Consider the following 19,678-nt stretch of genomic DNA (forward strand, 5'->3'; position numbering starts at 1 on the left):
TTTATGTTTTATAAGCATTTTTAATTTTATTGCTTAAATCGCATTTTCTCGGCGAGCTGAGCACTTTTTCTGAATTGTGCCGCTCCCGTCACTCTGGTTAGGTTGGCATCGAAAAAAACGCTCTCGGGTGCTTTAGAGTGCCGAGTTATTCACTGCGCATGAAGAAATGACCACCTCCAACGTTTGGTTTATGTTTTATAAGCATTTTTAATTTTATTGCTTAAATCGCATTTTCTCGGCGAGCTGAGCACTTTTTCTGAATTGTGCCGCTCCCGTCACTCTGGTTAGGTTGGCATCGAAAAAAAACGCTCTCGGGTGCTTTAGAGTGCCGAGTTTATCACTGCGCATGAAGAAATGACCACCTCCAACGTTTGGTTTATATTTAATAAGCATTTTTAATTTTATTGCTTAAATCGCATTTTCTCGGCGAGCTGAGCACTTTTTCTGAATTGTGCCGCTCCCGTCACTCTGGTTAGGTTGGCATCGAAAAAAACGCTCCCGGGTGCTTTAGAGTGCCGAGTTTATCACTGCGCATGAAGAAATGACCACCTCCAACGTTTGGTTTATGTTTTATAAGCATTTTTAATTTTATTGCTTAAATCGCATTTTCTCGGCGAGCTGAGCACTTTTTCTGAATTGTGCCGCTCCCGTCACTCTGGTTAGGTTGGCATCGAAAAAAACGCTCTCGGGTGCTTTAGAGTGCCGAGTTTATTACTGCGCATTAAGAAATGACCACCTCCAACGTTTGGTTTATGTTTTATAAGCATTTTTAATTTTATTGCTTAAATCGCATTTTCTCGGCGAGCTGAGCACTTTTTCTGAATTGTGCCGCTCCCGTCACTCTGGTTAGGTTGGCATCGAAAAAAACGCTCTCGGGTGCTTTAGAGTGCCGAGTTTATCACTGCGCATGAAGAAATGACCACCTCCAACGTTTGGTTTATGTTTTATAAGCATTTTTAATTTTATTGCTTAAATCGCATTTTCTCGGCGAGCTGAGCGCTTTTTCTGAAATGTGCCGCTCCCGTCACTCTGGTTAGGTTGGCATCTGTTAGGATACGGATTTTAGCTATTGATCTGACTCCAAATTGTGATCAACACTTAACACAAAAATTGCTATGTTCTAATCCACACACTGGCGCACCTAACAATTTTGCGAGTTCGTTCTGTCAAAGAGAAGACCAGTAGATCAATCAGACCGAATTTACCAATTGTTTAATCTTGACAAAGCAAGCTAATACAGGCGCCTGGGTCTTGGGTCCTTAACACAAAAACTCGTGTGCCTTCGTGACCAGAAAGACGACACATTCTTCCGGGTTGCCCAGTTTTAAAGAAACACAATATGAATATTCAAACATGCAAAAGATTGTGTGGTGATTGGTCGATGGTCTGTGGTCATCTCCTCCTCGTTTGGGTTTTCCCCTGCTCAGCACAGGTGTCTGGACCACAAAGACGAGTTGTTTTTCGCGTTCCCATCGGCCTTGAGATATGCTCCCTTTCCGGACCTCCTGTTCCACAATACTTTGAAGAAAACAAATTCATGTAGCCTGCACATTCCTTTCCACTTATTAAGCAACCACACTACTACTAGAAATTATATTGATATGGTTATATGTGTCTAACGGAGCCTTAATCAAATGTGTTTGCAAACTGCCGAAAGTACATTTCCCTTTATTCCCTCTCATGACCTCATTTATGAGGTCATCACCCGTTACTCTAGCAAGCAGCGACCAGCATGCTGTCGGTCCTTTCTTCCCGCCTGGGTCAGTCGGCCCCCTGGCGCTGTGTTGTTGGGGATGAAAGTACAACATGCATCACCAAACATTCCGCACACACCATGTTCCTTAGCCAATAGCATGTCCAACGCAATTCTATTTTGGAACGACATCAATGCCAATTGTTCATGGACCGCTGTAAATGATACATTTTTATTGGGGGTGATCCATAGGAAAATGCTTTTGAATCCCGAGGACACTTGATTAACGAATTCATACTTATCTGGCACACCTATGGCGTCAATATATGTTGGATCGTTGTCGCTCAACCATGGGGGCAAGACGTCTCTTTTGGCTCACTTCAGGAGCCCCGCCAGTGGGGACTCCATGTTCCAATTGAGATTCTGTGTTTCAATGGGGACAACCACTACAGGCATTATCAAAGACACGAGGGCACAGATACCCTATGCATCCTTTGGCAAGTGATGCTATAATTTGTTGTCACCACACCACAACCAGTTGTCACTGGTCTTCCTCTGCTCCTTCCATCACTGCTAGTTGAATTCTGGCATGTCCTGTTAAAGCTTAAAAACAAGTGGATTTGGAAAAAAAACTTTGGATATCAAAATTACAAATTGAAACCTACTCGCCCATTTGTATTTTACAACCTACTCACCCAATTCTTTGGATATCAAAATTACAAATTGAAACCTACTCACCCATTTGTATTTTACAACCTACTCACCCAATTCTATCTTACCACTCCCCCTTTTGACACATTCACCCAATGTGTCATTATGTATCAAAAGGAACCTGCTAAGCATCCCCTCTCATCACCACACTCATTGTAGTCAGGCCCGCGGAACCTCTAGCTCGTCCACCACACGCTCGGCGACACAAACAAAAATCATCGCACTCCTGTCAGTGAGCTTATAGCCCTGCTGACAGCGGACATTTGTACAAAAACAGACATCAAGTATCAGAATAAAAACAGTCATAAAATGAATCCTGGCGCCCGCGGATCATGTCCTGAAAACCATGTCATCAACAAGTTCATCATAAAAACCAAAAGGGCAAGGGTTAACATATTCTTGTAAATTCAATACAAATTTTCCACGAACGCAATCGACAACCTGCAAGAACGAAAACAAGTTACGCAAGCAGCGCGCAATCCGCTCCTTGGCTGGTGGCTGTTGCTGCTGCAAAAAATTAAGTCACACAGAAAAACAAAGCAGAGCGTGCACTTGTCGCAAGCAAGCTCAAGCGTCAAACACTTGGTCACTGTCCACCTAGTCCGTCACCCCGTCGGGTGAGCTCAAAGTCGTCACACATCAAATCGTCCAAAGTCTTAATGTTCCATAACAGTTCTGTCTTGTCTAACCATATTACTGAAATGGGCCTTCTCCATCGCACTGTTTTGTTGTCGATGGTGCCCCTGAGTAATCCTAAACCCATATTTAGTCAAAAATTAGTCCTGATCAATCATGCTCTTTCAAATCTGTAGTATCTTTATATTTTTCAGGTGAGAGGAATGTTATCCTCTGCTGTGATCACATCACCCCAACTTTGAATCATGTCAACCATTCACAATACACAAACACCACACCACAAGCACAGACTTGACATTCATACACCATTACAGACAAACTGTCATTCCACAACACACACAGAAAAACATACAATATTAAATTGTAAAAAGGAACCGTCCCTACACAAAATATTCTCCTCAATTAAAATTTCCCTTTTTTATTTTAAATCCAAAATTAATATCTAATTGTCTGGTTTCCTGTCCTCTCCTCGTTTGCCAATATGCATAATGCTGGAACATGATTTAACTCCCCATTTAGTTTGCTCACATCTCTCACTTAGACTATTTGACACTTTGTGTTGAGCTGTAACTTCAATATTTCCACATTCCCATATTTCTTCTACTAAACAGTTCCATTTTGCTTTCCGTTTAAATTCATCCCTCCAAATAACTACCTCTGGCAAAGAACCAACAATTTATAGAGCACTCCCTTTTACTGTTACCTTGTTCCCTCAGTCATCTTCTCACAAGCATAACTGACCCTCCTAAAAAATAATGATACCAAAAATAATGTTTAAAAACAATATACACAGCTTCCTCCTGCCACTTACGCTATCACCTTGAAGATTATCGTTCTCATTTTTGTTGATGCCAATTCTTAAAATTAAATGCTTACTTTTGATAATGGAGTCACGCTATATCACAAAGTTTGAAAACCTTCCACGCTCCCCCTTTCTACCTATCAAAACCAATTAGGAATATTTTTGCTGTCATGATCATCATTGTGGCCCTCACACTTATTGTTCCTGTACTTTAAATTGTCTGATTCACTTCATTCCACTTTTAACACATTCCAAATATTAATACCAAATATTCTAAATATTTACGATTTTCGAGAAATTTACAAATTTTAAGCCAATATTTCACCATTCATTCTTCATGGCACATTCAATATTTCTCATTTTCTTCCACATAATTCCTCCAATTAACCTTCTTTCACTTTCCAATTCACCTTCTCTCACTTTCTAGCTTAAAACTTCCCATTTCCACTTTCAACATTGCGGCAACATTTTGCAAAATTTCCTTTTTTCCTTCTAATTTCTAATTATTTTTTCACTGACTCAACCTGTTTCAAATTTTTTAACTGTTCATCTTATGCCCACCTATTCCAAAACTTCCCACTTGTGAAAAATTTCAAATTTTCAACTTCAAAATTCACGCCCAATTTTGCGAAATTCTTTCGAAATTTTCATCCATTTTCTGACCAATTTAACACGTTCTAAATTTAAACATAATCTTGTAGCATTCCCCGATTTTGTATTCAGCCTCTTCACCTTCACACACAATTTCTCCAAAAATTACAAATTCTAGTTATTACTGTTAATCCTCCGTGACCCTCGTAAGGACAAGCCGCACCAGTAATGGATGGATGGATGGATGGATGGATCGTTAACCCTAACCATAAATGCCTATCATAAAGTGTCATTTAAATCAATTGTCGCAATTGATGTATAATTAAATTCTGTCGTTTTGATAAATTTAATTTCTATCGATCAATATCCACTTTGCAAAGTTTCTGATCACGCTGTCGTATGATTTGTTATTATTAATGCATCTTCGCTGTCCATATCTATGTATTTTGTTGTTATCCCCGTTTCAGTGTCAATAAGCAGCCTTATTATTCCCTCTTTTATCAAAACTCCTCAGATATGTCCGCCCCAGCACCCAAACACACTTCCATCCCTTTTGTCCCACACTCCACCAACTTTGTAATGCTTCAGCAGTCTTTAGCAATGTGTCCAGTTTGACTTCGTGTGACTCATGCAAGTCTTTAGCAGCCTCTCCTCTTAGATTCTCATGATGATGATTCAGGGCTGGATCATCCGCCACTCTCAAATGCGTCCATCTTGTCTTTGTTCTTTCAGTCTTTTTGATCTGCAACTGTGTGTATTCCACCAACTGTATGGTTCTTGTCCTGTGAAAAGCTGTGCTTGCCCCCTTCAAGCATGATAGCAGTTTCTGTTGTTCTCCCAAAGGTCAAAGGTGTCTCATGACCAGGGACAGTCCTCTGTTGATTTTGAGACAGCCAGTGGAGTAAGAGGACTCAGTTCAGGAATCGTGCCACGCGCTAGGGAAGAACACACTGGGACACAAATTTAACAAAACTATCTTTGTGTTATCAGTCTTCCTGTGTAGTATTTGTTCCTTACACCCCAAATCTTCCTATTAACATTTTGTATCCTATCAGTTGCGCACACTCATCATCTTACTATCAAGCCGCCCTTATCAAATGCTTTTTTTCTTCTGAGCAATCCATCCACCCTACCCATTAACACGGCTAAACTCCTCGTTCCAGTGTTTATCATCAAATAAAGTTCCGAAATCTTTTGTAATAAACTGTAATGTAATTTAACAATCTACCAACATGGTTGTATATGCGGTGAATGTTATTGTTCAATCTATAGGTCATACAGCCCCTGTGTTCCAACTATGACACTCCTCCTTGATTTACCATCTCATAAGTTATTGTTGTCAGCAGCGCTAAATTATAGTGCTTGAAAGTGAATGTCTTATCGCCCAATTTAAAACACATGCCACATTTGACCTAGTATTTATTCATTTATTTATTTGCCATCCTCATGTTAGCTGGCATATGTCAGAATTAAAATGTAATTTTGCTTTCGATTTTAAGTCTTTCAAAACTGCTATATCCTTACTGCACCGAAATAAACTGTTAAATATATCTTTAAAAACAACCAAAACAATCTATGCTCCTGCACAGACTCTTAAAAGTGGCACCCAAATGCCAGATTACAAATCAAACCTCCTCCTTCACTCTCACATTTTTTGATAAAACAATCTACTTATCTAAACACTGTCATCACCAACTAAATTAATGGCCTGCAAATACAATGTTGTTGCTGTGGTCCCTCAAAACATGTGACTAAAATTTGGATAATTATTAACTCCCATCAATTGAACAATTATCTCATCACTATTTACAAGTTAGCCCCCCTCTCTTCTCTCACTTCTCCTCAACATTGTATCAATGTTGACGTCACAATCTGGCCAGGCCCGCACGTCCCGCTGGCCCCCACCCTCGCCGGTATGAGCCGAACGGGCCCCCTCCTTTTTTTTGAACATTCTCTGATCCATCCCATCTTCCTCCTCACACGCCCGCAACCACACATGTACACATAAACGCACACACAGCGAGCGCGCACACAACCGCACATACACGCACGCATCCGCACGGCACGCACGCCAATACACAAAGTGCTCGCATTTCCCTTTACATCGAAAAAAACGCTCTCGGGTGCTTTAGAGTGCCGAGTTTATCACTGCGCATGAAGAAATGACCACCTCCAACGTTTGGTTTATGTTTTATAAGCATTTTTAATTTTATTGCTTAAATCGCATTTTCTCGGCGAGCTGAGCGCTTTTTCTGAATTGTGCCGCTCCCGTCACTCTGGTTAGGTTGGCATCGAAAAAAACGCTCTCGGGTGCTTTAGAGTGCCGGGTTTATCACTGCGCATGAAGAAATGACCACCTCCAACGTTTGGTTTATGTTTTATAAGCATTTTTAATTTTATTGCTTAAATCGCATTTTCTCGGCGAGCTGAGCGCTTTTTCTGAATGGTGCCGCTCCCGTCACTCTGGTTAGGTTGGCATCGAAAAAAACGCTCTCGGGTGCTTTAGAGTGCCGAGTTATTCACTGCGCATGAAGAAATGACCACCTCCAACGTTTGGTTTATGTTTTATAAGCATTTTTAATTTTATTGCTTAAATCGCATTTTCTCGGCGAGCTGAGCACTTTTTCTGAATTGTGCCGCTCCCGTCACTCTGGTTAGGTTGGCATCGAAAAAAACGCTCTTGGGTGCTTTAGAGTGCCGAGTTTATCACTGCGCATGAAGAAATGACCACCTCCAACGTTTGGTTTATGTTTAATAAGCATTTTTAATTGTATTGCTTAAATCGCATTTTCTCGGCGAGCTGAGCACTTTTTCTGAATTGTGCCGCTCCCGTCACTCTGGTTAGGTTGGCATCGAAAAAACGCTCTCGGGTGCTTTAGAGTGCCGAGTTTATCACTGCGCATGAAGAAATGACCACCTCCAACGTTTGGTTTATGTTTTATAAGCATTTTTAATTTTATTGCTTAAATCGCATTTTCTCGGCGAGCTGAGCACTTTTTCTGAATTGTGCCGCTCCCGTCACTCTGGTTAGGTTGGCATCGAAAAAAACGCTCTCGGGTGCTTTAGAGTGCCGAGTTTATCACTGCGCATGAAGAAATGACCACCTCCAACGTTTGGTTTATGTTTTATAAGCATTTTTAATTTTATTGCTTAAATCGCATTTTCTCGGCGAGCTGAGCGCTTTTTCTGAATTGTGCCGCTCCCGTCACTCTGGTTAGGTTGGCATCGAAAAAAACGCTCTCGGGTGCTTTAGAGTGCCGAGTTTATCACTGCGCATGAAGAAATGACCACCTCCAACGTTTGGTTTATGTTTTATAAGCATTTTTAATTTTATTGCTCAAATCGCATTTTCTCGGCGAGCTGAGCGCTTTTTCTGAATTGTGCCGCTCCCGTCACTCTGGTTAGGTTGGCATCGAAAAAAACGCTCTCGGGTGCTTTAGAGTGCCGAGTTTATCACTGCGCATGAAGAAATGACCACCTCCAACGTTTGGTTTATGTTTTATAAGCATTTTTAATTTTATTGCTTAAATCGCATTTTCTCGGCGAGCTGAGCACTTTTTCTGAATTGTGCCGCTCCCGTCACTCTGGTTAGGTTGGCATCGAAAAAAACGCTCTCGGGTGCTTTAGAGTGCCGAGTTATTCACTGCGCATGAAGAAATGACCACCTCCAACGTTTGGTTTATGTTTTATAAGCATTTTTAATTTTATTGCTTAAATCGCATTTTCTCGGCGAGCTGAGCACTTTTTCTGAATTGTGCGCTCCCGTCACTCTGGTTAGGTTGGCATCGAAAAAAACGCTCTCGGGTGCTTTAGAGTGCCGAGTTATTCCCTGCGCATGAAGAAATGACCACCTCCAACGTTTGGTTTATGTTTTATAAGCATTTTTAATTATATTGCTTAAATCGCATTTTCTCGGCGAGCTGAGCACTTTTTCTGAATTGTGCCGCTCCCGTCACTCTGGTTAGGTTGGCATCGAAAAAAAACGCTCTCGGGTGCTTTAGAGTGCCGAGTTATTCACTGTGCATGAAGAAATGACCACATCCAACGTTTGGTTTATGTTTTATAAGCATTTTTAATTTTATTGCTTAAATCGCATTTTCTCGGCGAGCTGAGCGCTTTTTCTGAATTGTGCCGCTCCCGTCACTCTGGTTAGGTTGGCATCGAAAAAAACGCTCTCGGGTGCTTTAGATTGCCGAGTTTATCACTGCGCATGAAGAAATGACCACCTCCAAGTTTGGTTTATGTTTTATAAGCATTTTTAATTTTATTGCTTAAATCGCATTTTCTCGGCGAGCTGAGCACTTTTTCTGAATTGTGCCGCTCCCGTCACTCTGGTTAGGTTGGCATCGAAAAAAACGCTCTCGGGTGCTTTAGAGTGCCGAGTTTATCACTGCGCATGAAGAAATGACCACCTCCAACGTTTGGTTTATGTTTTATAAGCATTTTTAATTTTATTGCTTAAATCGCATTTTCTCGGCGAGCTGAGCGCTTTTTCTGAATTGTGCCGCTCCCGTCACTCTGGTTAGGTTGGCATCGAAAAAAACGCTCTCGGGTGCTTTAGAGTGCCGAGTTTATCACTGCGCATGAAGAAATGACCACCTCCAACGTTTGGTTTATGTTTTATAAGCATTTTTAATTTTATTGCTTAAATCGCATTTTCTCGGCGAGCTGAGCGCTTTTTCTGAATTGTGCCGCTCCCGTCACTCTGGTTAGGTTGGCATCGAAAAAAACGCTCTCGGGTGCTTTAGAGTGCCGAGTTTATCACTGCGCATGAAGAAATGACCACCTCCAACGTTTGGTTTATGTTTTATAAGCATTTTTAATTTTATTGCTTAAATCGCATTTTCTCGGCGAGCTGAGCACTTTTTCTGAATTGTGCCGCTCCCGTCACTCTGGTTAGGTTGGCATCGAAAAAAACGCTCTCGGGTGCTTTAGAGTGCCGAGTTATTCACTGCGCATGAAGAAATGACCACCTCCAACGTTTGGTTTATGTTTTATAAGCATTTTTAATTTTATTGCTTAAATCGCATTTTCTCGGCGAGCTGAGCACTTTTTCTGAATTGTGCGCTCCCGTCACTCTGGTTAGGTTGGCATCGAAAAAAACGCTCTCGGGTGCTTTAGAGTGCCGAGTTATTCCCTGCGCATGAAGAAATGACCACCTCCAACGTTTGGTTTATGTTTTATAAGCATTTTTAATTTTATTGCTTAAATCGCATTTTCTCGGCGAGCTGAGCACTTTTTCTGAATTGTGCCGCTCCCGTCACTCTGGTTAGGTTGGCATCGAAAAAAACGCTCTCGGGTGCTTTAGAGTGCCGAGTTATTCACTGCGCATGAAGAAATGACCACATCCAACGTTTAGTTTATGTTTTATAAGCATTTTTAATTTTATTGCTTAAATCGCATTTTCTCGGCGAGCTGAGCGCTTTTTCTGAATTGTGCCGCTCCCGTCACTCTGGTTAGGTTGGCATCGAAAAAAAAGCTCTCGGGTGCTTTAGAGTGCCGAGTTTATCACTGCGCATGAAGAAATGACCACCTCCAACGTTTGGTTTATTAAGCATTTTTAATTTTATTGCTTAAATCGCATTTTCTCGGTGAGCTGAGCACTTTTTCTGAATTGTGCCGCTCCCGTCACTCTGGTTAGGTTGGCATCGAAAAAAACGCTCTCGGGTGCTTTAGAGTGCCGAGTTATTCACTGCGCATGAAGAAATGACCACCTCCAACGTTTGGTTTATGTTTTATAAGCATTTTTAATTTTATTGCTTAGATCGCATTTTCTCGGCGAGCTGAGCGCTTTTTCGGAATTGTGCCGCTCCCGTCACTCTGGTTAGGTTGGCATCGAAAAAAACGCTCTCGGGTGCTTTAGAGTGCCGAGTTTATTACTGCGCATTAATAAATGACCACCTCCAACGTTTGGTTTATGTTTTATAAGCATTTTTAATTTTATTGCTTAAATCGCATTTTCTCGGCGAGCTGAGCACTTTTTCTGAATTGTGCCGCTCCCGTCACTCTGGTTAGGTTGGCATCGAAAACAACGCTCTCGGGTGCTTTAGAGTGCCGAGTTATTCACTGCGCATGAAGAAATGATCACCTCCAACGTTTGGTTTATGTTTAATAAGCATTTTTAATTTTATTGCTTAAATCGCATTTTCTCGGCGAGCTGAGCACTTTTTCTGAATTGTGCCGCTCCCGTCACTCTGGTTAGGTTGGCATCGAAAAAAACGCTCTCGGGTGCTTTAGAGTGCCGAGTTTATCACTGCGCATTAAGAAATGACCAGCTCCAACGTTTGGTTTATGTTTTATAAGCATTTTTAATTTTATTGCTTAAATCGCATTTTCTCGGCGAGCTGAGCACTTTTTCTGAATTGTGCCGCTCCCGTCACTCTGGTTAGGTTGGCATCGAAAAAAACGCTCTCGGGTGCTTTAGAGTGCCGAGTTATTCACTGCGCATGAAGAAATGACCACCTCCAACGTTTGGTTTATGTTTTATAAGCATTTTTAATTTTATTGCTTAAATCGCATTTTCTCGGCGAGCTGAGCACTTTTTCTGAAATGTGCCGCTCCCGTCACTCTGGTTAGGTTGGCATCGAAAAAAACGCTCTCGGGTGCTTTAGAGTGCCGAGTTTATCACTGCGCATTAAGAAATGACCAGCTCCAACGTTTGGTTTATGTTTTATAAGCATTTTTAATTTTATTGCTTAAATCGCATTTTCTCGGCGAGCTGAGCGCTTTTTCTGAATTGTGCCGCTCCCGTCACTCTGGTTAGGTTGGCATCGGAAAAAACAGTCTCGGGTGCTTTAGAGTGCCGAGTTTATCACTGCGCATGAAGAAATGACCACCTCCAACGTTTGGTTTATGTTTTATAAGCATTTTTAATTTTATTGCTTAAATCGCATTTTCTCGGCGAGCTGAGCACTTTTTCTGAATTGTGCCGCTCCCGTCACTCTGGTTAGGTTGGCATCGAAAAAAACGCTCTCGGGTGCTTTAGAGTGCCGAGTTATTCACTGCGCATGAAGAAATGACCACCTCCAACGTTTGGTTTATGTTTAATAAGCATTTTTAATTTTATTGCTTAAATCGCATTTTCTCGGCGAGCTGAGCACTTTTTCTGAATTGTGCCGCTCCCGTCACTCTGGTTAGGTTGGCATCGAAAAAAACGCTCTCGGGTGCTTTAGAGTGCCGAGTTTATTACTGCGCATGAAGAAATGACCACCTCCAACGTTTGGTTTATGTTTTATAAGCATTTTTGATTTTATTGCTTAAATCGCATTTTCTCGGCGAGCTGAGCACTTTTTCTGAATTGTGCCGCATCCGTCACTCTGGTTAGGTTGGCATCGAAAAAAACGCTCTCGGGTGCTTTAGAGTGCCGAGTTATTCACTGCGCATGAAGAAATGACCACCTCCAACGTTTGGTTTATGTTTAATAAGCATTTTTAATTTTATTGCTTAAATCGCATTTTCTCGGCGAGCTGAGCACTTTTTCTGAATTGTGCCGCTCCCGTCACTCTGGTTAGGTTGGCATCGAAAAAAACGCTCTCGGGTGCTTTAGAGTGCCGAGTTTATCACTGCGCATGAAGAAATGACCACCTCCAACGTTTGGTTTATGTTTTATAAGCATTTTTAATTTTATTGCTTAAATCGCATTTTCTCGGCGAGCTGAGCGCTTTTTCTGAATTGTGCCGCTCCCGTCACTCTGGTTAGGTTGGCATCAAAAAAAACGCTCTCGGGTGCTTTAGGGTGCCGAGTTTATCACTGCGCATGAAGAAATGACCACCTCCAACGTTTGGTTTATGTTTTATAAGCATTTTTAATTTTATTGCTTAGATCGCATTTTCTCGGCGAGCTGAGCGCTTTTTCGGAATTGTGCCGCTCCCGTCACTCTGGTTAGGTTGGCATCGAAAAAAACGCTCTCGGGTGCTTTAGAGTGCCGAGTTTATTACTGCGCATTAAGAAATGACCACCTCCAACGTTTGGTTTATGTTTTATAAGCATTTTTAATTGTATTGCTTAAATCGCATTTTCTCGGCGAGCTGAGCACTTTTTCTGAATTGTGCCGCTCCCGTCACTCTGGTTAGGTTGGCATCGAAAAAAACGCTCTCGGGTGCTTTAGAGTGCCGAGTTTATCACTGCGCATGAAGAAATGACCACCTCCAACGTTTGGTTTATGTTTAATAAGCATTTTTAATTTTATTGCTTAAATCGCATTTTCTCGGCGAGCTGAGCACTTTTTCTGAATTGTGCCGCTCCCGTCACTCTGGTTAGGTTGGCATCGAAAAAAACGCTCTCGGGTGCTTTAGAGTGCCGAGTTTATTACTGCGCATTAAGAAATGACCACATCCAACGTTTGGTTTATGTTTTATAAGCATTTTTAATTTTATTGCTTAAATCGCATTTTCTCGGCGAGCTGAGCACTTTTTCTGAATTGTGCCGCTCCCGTCACTCTGGTTAGGTTGGCATCGAAAAAAACGGTCTCGGGTGCTTTAGAGTGCCGAGTTTATCACTGCGCATGAAGAAATGACCACCTCCAACGTTTGGTTTATGTTTTATAAGCATTTTCAATTGTATTGCTTAAATCGCATTTTCTCGGCGAGCTGAGCACTTTTTCTGAATTGTGCCGCTCCCGTCACTCTGGTTAGGTTGGCATCGAAAAAAACGCTCTCGGGTGCTTTAGAGTGCCGAGTTATTCACTGCGCATGAAGAAATGACCACCTCCAACGTTTGGTTTATGTGTAATAAGCATTTTTAATTTTATTGCTTAAATCGCATTTTCTCGGCGAGCTGAGCACTTTTTCTGAATTGTGCCGCTCCCGTCACTCTGGTTAGGTTGGCATCGAAAAAAACGCTCTCGGGTGCTTTAGAGTGCCGAGTTTATCACTGCGCATGAAGAAATGACCACCTCCAACGTTTGGTTTATGTTTTATAAGCATTTTTAATTTTATTGCTTAAATCGCATTTTCTCGGCGAGCTGAGCACTTTTTCTGAATTGTGCCGCTCCCGTCACTCTGGTTAGGTTGGCATCGAAAAAAACGCTCTCGGGTTTTATGGGGGCCGAGTTTATCACTGCGCATGAAGAAATGACCACCTCCAACGTTTGGTTTATGTTTTATAAGCATTTTTAATTTTATTGCTTAAATCGCATTTTCTCGGCGAGCTGAGCACTTTTTCTGAATTGTGCCGCTCCCGTCACTCTGGTTAGGTTGGCATCGAAAAAAACGCTCTCGGGTGCTTTAGAGTGCCGAGTTATTCACTGCGCATGAAGAAATGACCACCTCCAACGTTTGGTTTATGTTTTATAAGCATTTTTAATTTTATTGCTTAAATCGCATTTTCTCGGCGAGCTGAGCACTTTTTCTGAATTGTGCCGCTCCCGTCACTCTGGTTAGGTTGGCATCGAAAAAAACGCTCTCGGGTGCTTTAGAGTGCCGAGTTTATCACTGCGCATGAAGAAATGACCACCTCCAACGTTTGGTTTATGTTTTATAAGCATTTTTAATTTTATTGCTTAAATCGCATTTTCTCGGCGAGCTGAGCGCTTTTTCTGAATTGTGCCGCTCCCGTCACTCTGGTTAGGTTGGCATCGAAAAAAACGCTCTCGGGTGCTTTAGAGTGCCGAGTTTATCACTGCGCATGAAGAAATGACCACCTCCAACGTTTGGTTTATGTTTTATAAGCATTTTTAATTTTATTGCTTAAATCGCATTTTCTCGGCGAGCTGAGCACTTTTTCTGAATTGTGCCGCTCCCGTCACTCTGGTTAGGTTGGCATCGAACAAAACGCTCTCGGGTGCTTTAGAGTGCCGAGTTATTCACTGCGCATGAAGAAATGACCACCTCCAACGTTTGGTTTATGTTTTATAAGCATTTTTAATTTTATTGCTTAAATCACATTTTCTCGTCGAGCTGAGTACTTTTTCTGAATTGTGCCGCTCCCGTCACTCTGGTTAGGTTGGCATCGAAAAAAACGCTCTCGGGTGCTTTAGAGTGCCGAGTTTATCACTGCGCATGAAGAAATGACCACCTCCAACGTTTGGTTTATGTTTTATAAGCATTTTTAATTTTATTGCTTAAATCGCATTTTCTCGGCGAGCTGAGCGCTTTTTCTGAATTGTGCCGCTCCCGTCACTCTGGTTAGGTTGGCATCGAAAAAAACGCTCTCGGGTGCTTTAGACTGCCGAGTTATTCACTGTGCATGAAGAAATGACCACCTCCAACGTTTGGTTTATGTTTTATAAGCATTTTTAATTTTATTGCTTAAATCGCATTTTCTCGGCGAGCTGAGCGCTTTTTCTGAATTGTGCCGCTCCCGTCACTCTGGTTAGGTTGGCATCGAAAAAAACGCTCTCGGGTGCTTTAGAGTGCCGAGTTTATCACTGCGCATTAAGAAATGACCACCTCCAACGTTTGGTTTATGTTTTATAAGCATTTTTAATTTTATTGCTTAAATCGCATTTTCTCGGCGAGCTGAGCGCTTTTTCTGAATTGTGCCGCTCCCGTCACTCTGGTTAGGTTGGCATCGAAAAAAACGCTCTCGGGTGCTTTAGAGTGCCGAGTTTATCACTGCGCATGAAGAAATGACCACCTCCAACGTTTGGTTTATGTTTTATAAGCATTTTTAATTTTATTGCTTAAATCGCATTTTCTCGGCGAGCTGAGCACTTTTTCTGAATTGTGCCGCTCCCGTCACTCTGGTTAGGTTGGCATCGAAAAAAACGCTCTCGGGTGCTTTAGAGTGCCGAGTTATTCACTGCGCATGAAGAAATGACCACCTCCAACGTTTGGTTTATGTTTTATAAGCATTTTTAATTTTATTGCTTAAATCGCATTTTCTCGGCGAGCTGAGCACTTTTTCTGAATTGTGCCGCTCCCGTCACTCTGGTTAGGTTGGCATCGAAAAAAACGCTCTCGGGTGCTTTAGAGTGCCGAGTTTATCACTGCGCATGAAGCAATGACCACCTCCAACGTTTGGTTTATGTTTTATAAGCATTTTTAATTTTATTGCTTAAATCGCATTTTCTCGGCGAGCTGAGCACTTTTTCTGAATTGTGCCGCTCCCGTCACTCTGGTTAGGTTGGCATCGAAAAAAACGCTCTCGGGTGCTTTAGAGTGCCGAGTTTATTACTGCGCATTAAGAAATGACCACATCCAACGTTTGGTTTATGTTTTATAAGCATTTTTAATTTTATTGCTTAAATCGCATTTTCTCGGCGAGCTGAGCACTTTTTCTGAATTGTGCCGCTCCCGTCACTCTGGTTAGGTTGGCATCGAAAAAAACGCTCTCGGGTGCTTTAGAGTGCCGAGTTATTCACTGCGCATGAAGAAATGACCACCTCCAACGTTTGGTTTATGTTTTATAATCATTTTTAATTTTATTGCTTAAATCGCATTTTCTCGGCGAGCTGAGCACTTTTTCTGAATTGTGCCGCTCCCGTCACTCTGGTTAGGTTGGCATCGAAAAAAACGCTCTCGGGTGCTTTAGAGTGCCGAGTTTATCACTGCGCATGAAGAAATGACCACCTCCAACGTTTGGTTTATGTTTTATAAGCATTTTTAATTGTATTGCTTAAATCGCATTTTCTCGGCGAGCTGAGCACTTTTTCTGAATTGTGCCGCTCCCGTCACTCTGGTTAGGTTGGCATCGAAAAAAACGCTCTCGGGTGCTTTAGAGTGCCGAGTTTATCACTGCGCATGAAGAAATGACCACCTCCAACGTTTGGTTTATGTTTTATAAGCATTTTTAATTTTATTGCTTAAATCGCATTTTCTCGGCGAGCTGAGCACTTTTTCTGAATTGTGCCGCTCCCGTCACTCTGGTTAGGTTGGCATCGAAAAAAACGCTCTCGGGTGCTTTAGAGTGCCGAGTTTATTACTGTGCATTAAGAAATGACCACCTCCAACGTTTGGTTTATGTTTTATAAGCATTTTTAATTTTATTGCTTAAATCGCATTTTCTCGGCGAGCTGAGCAATTTTTCTGAATTGTGCCGCTCCCGTCACTCTGGTTAGGTTGGCATCGGAAAAAACGCTCTCGGGTGCTTTAGAGTGCCGAGTTATTCACTGCGCATGAAGAAATGACCACCTCCAACGTTTGGTTTATGTTTTATAAGCATTTTTAATTTTATTGCTTAAATCGCATTTTCTCGGCGAGCTGAGCACTTTTTCTGAATTGTGCCGCTCCCGTCACTCTCGTTAGGTTGGCATCGAAAAAAACGCTCTCGGGTGCTTTAGAGTGCCGAGTTTATCACTGCGCATGAAGAAATGACCACCTCCAACGTTTGGTTTATGTTTTATAAGCATTTTTAATTTTATTGCTTAAATTGCATTTTCTCGGCGAGCTGAGCACTTTTTCTGAATTGTGCCGCTCCCGTCACTCTGGTTAGGTTGGCATCGAAAAAAACGCTCTTGGGTGCTTTAGAGTGCCGAGTTTATCACTGCGCATGAAGAAATGACCACCTCCAACGTTTGGTTTATGTTTAATAAGCATTTTTAATTTTATTGCTTTAATCGCATTTTCTCGGCGAGCTGAGCACTTTTTCTGAATTGTGCCGCTCCCGTCACTCTGGTTAGGTTGGCATCGAAAAAAACGCTCTCGGGTGCTTTAGAGTGCCGAGTTTATTACTGCGCATTAAGAAATGACCACATCCAACGTTTGGTTTATGTTTTATAAGCATTTTTAATTGTATTGCTTAAATCACATTTTCTCGGCGAGCTGAGCACTTTTTCTGAATTGTGCCGCTCCCGTCACTCTGGTTAGGTTGGCATCGAAAAAAACGCTCTCGGGTGCTTTAGAGTGCCGAGTTATTCACTGCGCATGAAGAAATGACCACCTCCAACGTTTGGTTTATGTTTTATAAGCATTTTTAATTTTATTGCTTAAATCGCATTTTCTCGGCGAGCTGAGCACTTTTTCTGAATTGTGCCGCTCCCGTCACTCTGGTTAGGTTGGCATCGAAAAAAAACGCTCTCGGGTGCTTTAGAGTGCCGAGTTTATCACTGCGCATGAAGAAATGACCACCTCCAACGATTGGTTTATGTTTTATAAGCATTTTTAATTTTATTGCTTAAATCGCATTTTCTCGGCGAGCTGAGCACTTTTTCTGAATTGTGCCGCTCCCGTCACTCTGGTTAGGTTGGCATCGAAAAAAACGCTCTCGGGTGCTTTAGAGTGCCGAGTTTATCACTGCGCATGAAGAAATGACCACCTCCAACGTTTGGTTTATGTTTTATAAGCATTTTTAATTTTATTGCTTAAATCGCATTTTCTCGGCGAGCTGAGCACTTTTTCTGAATTGTGCCGCTCCCGTCACTCTGGTTAGGTTGGCATCGAAAAAAACGCTCTCGGGTGCTTTAGAGTGCCGAGTTATTCACTGCGCTTGAAGAAATGACCACCTCCAACGTTTGGTTTATGTTTAATAAGCATTTTTAATTTTATTGCTTAAATCGCATTTTCTCGGTGAGCTGAGCACTTTTTCTGAATTGTGCCGCTCCCGTCACTCTGGTTAGGTTGGCATCGAAAAAACGCTCTCGGGTGCTTTAGAGTGCCGAGTTTATTACTGCGCATTAAGAAATGACCACCTCCAACGTTTGGTTTATGTTTTATAAGCATTTTTAATTTTATTGCTTAAATCGCATTTTCTCGGCGAGTTGAGCACTTTTTCTGAATTGTGCCGATCCCGTCACTCTGGTTAGGTTGGCATCGAAAAAAACGCTCTCGGGTGCTTTAGAGTGCCGAGTTATTCACTGCGAACGAAGAAATGACCACCTCCAACGTTTGGTTTATGTTTTATAAGCATTTTTAATTTTATTGCTTAAATCGCATTTTCTCGGCGAGCTGAGCGCTTTTTCTGAATTGTGCCGCTCCCGTCACTCTGGTTAGGTTGGCATCGAAAAAAACGCTCTCGGGTGCTTTAGAGTGCCGAGTTTATCACTGCGCATGAAGAAATGACCACCTCCAACGTTTGGTTTATGTTTTATAAGCATTTTTAATTTTATTGCTTAAATCGCATTTTCTCGGCGAGCTGAGCACTTTTTCTGAATTGTGCCGCTCCCGTCACTCTGGTTAGGTTGGCATCGAAAAAAACGCTCTCGGGTGCTTTAGAGTGCCGAGTTATTCACTGCGCATGAAGAAATGACCACCTCCAACGTTTGGTTTATGTTTAATAAGCATTTTTAATTTTATTGCTTTAATCGCATTTTCTCGGCGAGCTGAGCACTTTTTCTGAATTGTGCCGCTCCCGTCACTCTGGTTAGGTTGGCATCGAAAAAAACGCTCTCGGGTGCTTTAGAGTGCCGAGTTTATTACTGCGCATTAAGAAATGACCACATCCAACGTTTGGTTTATGTTTTATAAGCATTTTTAATTGTATTGCTTAAATCGCATTTTCTCGGCGAGCTGAGCACTTTTTCTGAATTGTGCCGCTCCCGTCACTCTGGTTAGGTTGGCATCGAAAAAAACGCTCTCGGGTGCTTTAGAGTGCCGAGTTATTCACTGCGCATGAAGAAATGACAACCTCCAACGTTTGGTTTATGTTTTATAAGCATTTTTAATTTTATTGCTTAAATCGCATTTTCTCGGCGAGCTGAGCACTTTTTCTGAATTGTGCCGCTCCCGTCACTCTGGTTAGGTTGGCATCGAAAAAAAACGCTCTCGGGTGCTTTAGAGTGCCGAGTTTATCACTGCGCATGAAGAAATGACCACCTCCAACGTTTGGTTTATGTTTTATAAGCATTTTTAATTTTATTGCTTAAATCGCATTTTCTCGGCGAGCTGAGCACTTTTTCTGAATTGTGCCGCTCCCGTCACTCTGGTTAGGTTGGCATCGAAAAAAACGCTCTCGGGTGCTTTAGAGTGCCGAGTTTATCACTGCGCATGAAGAAATGACCACCTCCAACGTTTGGTTTATGTTTTATAAGCATTTTTAATTTTATTGCTTAAATCGCATTTTCTCGGCGAGCTGAGCACTTTTTCTGAATTGTGCCGCTCCCGTCACTCTGGTTAGGTTGGCATCGAAAAAAACGCTCTCGGGTGCTTTAGAGTGCCGAGTTATTCACTGCGCATAAAGAAATGACCACCTCCAACGTTTGGTTTATGTTTAATAAGCATTTTTAATTTTATTGCTTAAATCGCATTTTCTCGGTGAGCTGAGCACTTTTTCTGAATTGTGCCGCTCCCGTCACTCTGGTTAGGTTGGCATCGAAAAAACGCTCTCGGGTGCTTTAGAGTGCCGAGTTTATTACTGCGCATTAAGAAATG

General features: G+C 42.0%; 1 long non-coding RNA gene across 1 annotated transcript; it reads right to left on the reverse strand.

Moving 5' to 3' along the window:
- Positions 1 to 1,195: 1,195 nt before the first annotated feature.
- On the reverse strand, positions 1,196 to 6,442 carry LOC133147246 (uncharacterized). The gene is made up of 2 exons (XR_009711594.1): positions 2,424 to 6,442; positions 1,196 to 2,380 (listed from the first exon to the last, which is right to left on the reverse strand). It is a non-coding gene; the product is annotated as an uncharacterized LOC133147246 (long non-coding RNA).
- Between the last annotated feature and the right edge of the window lie 13,236 nt (positions 6,443 to 19,678).

The sequence above is a fragment of the Syngnathus typhle genome, unplaced genomic scaffold (genome assembly GCF_033458585.1).
Source record: "Syngnathus typhle isolate RoL2023-S1 ecotype Sweden unplaced genomic scaffold, RoL_Styp_1.0 HiC_scaffold_36, whole genome shotgun sequence".
Taxonomy (NCBI): domain Eukaryota; kingdom Metazoa; phylum Chordata; class Actinopteri; order Syngnathiformes; family Syngnathidae; genus Syngnathus; species Syngnathus typhle.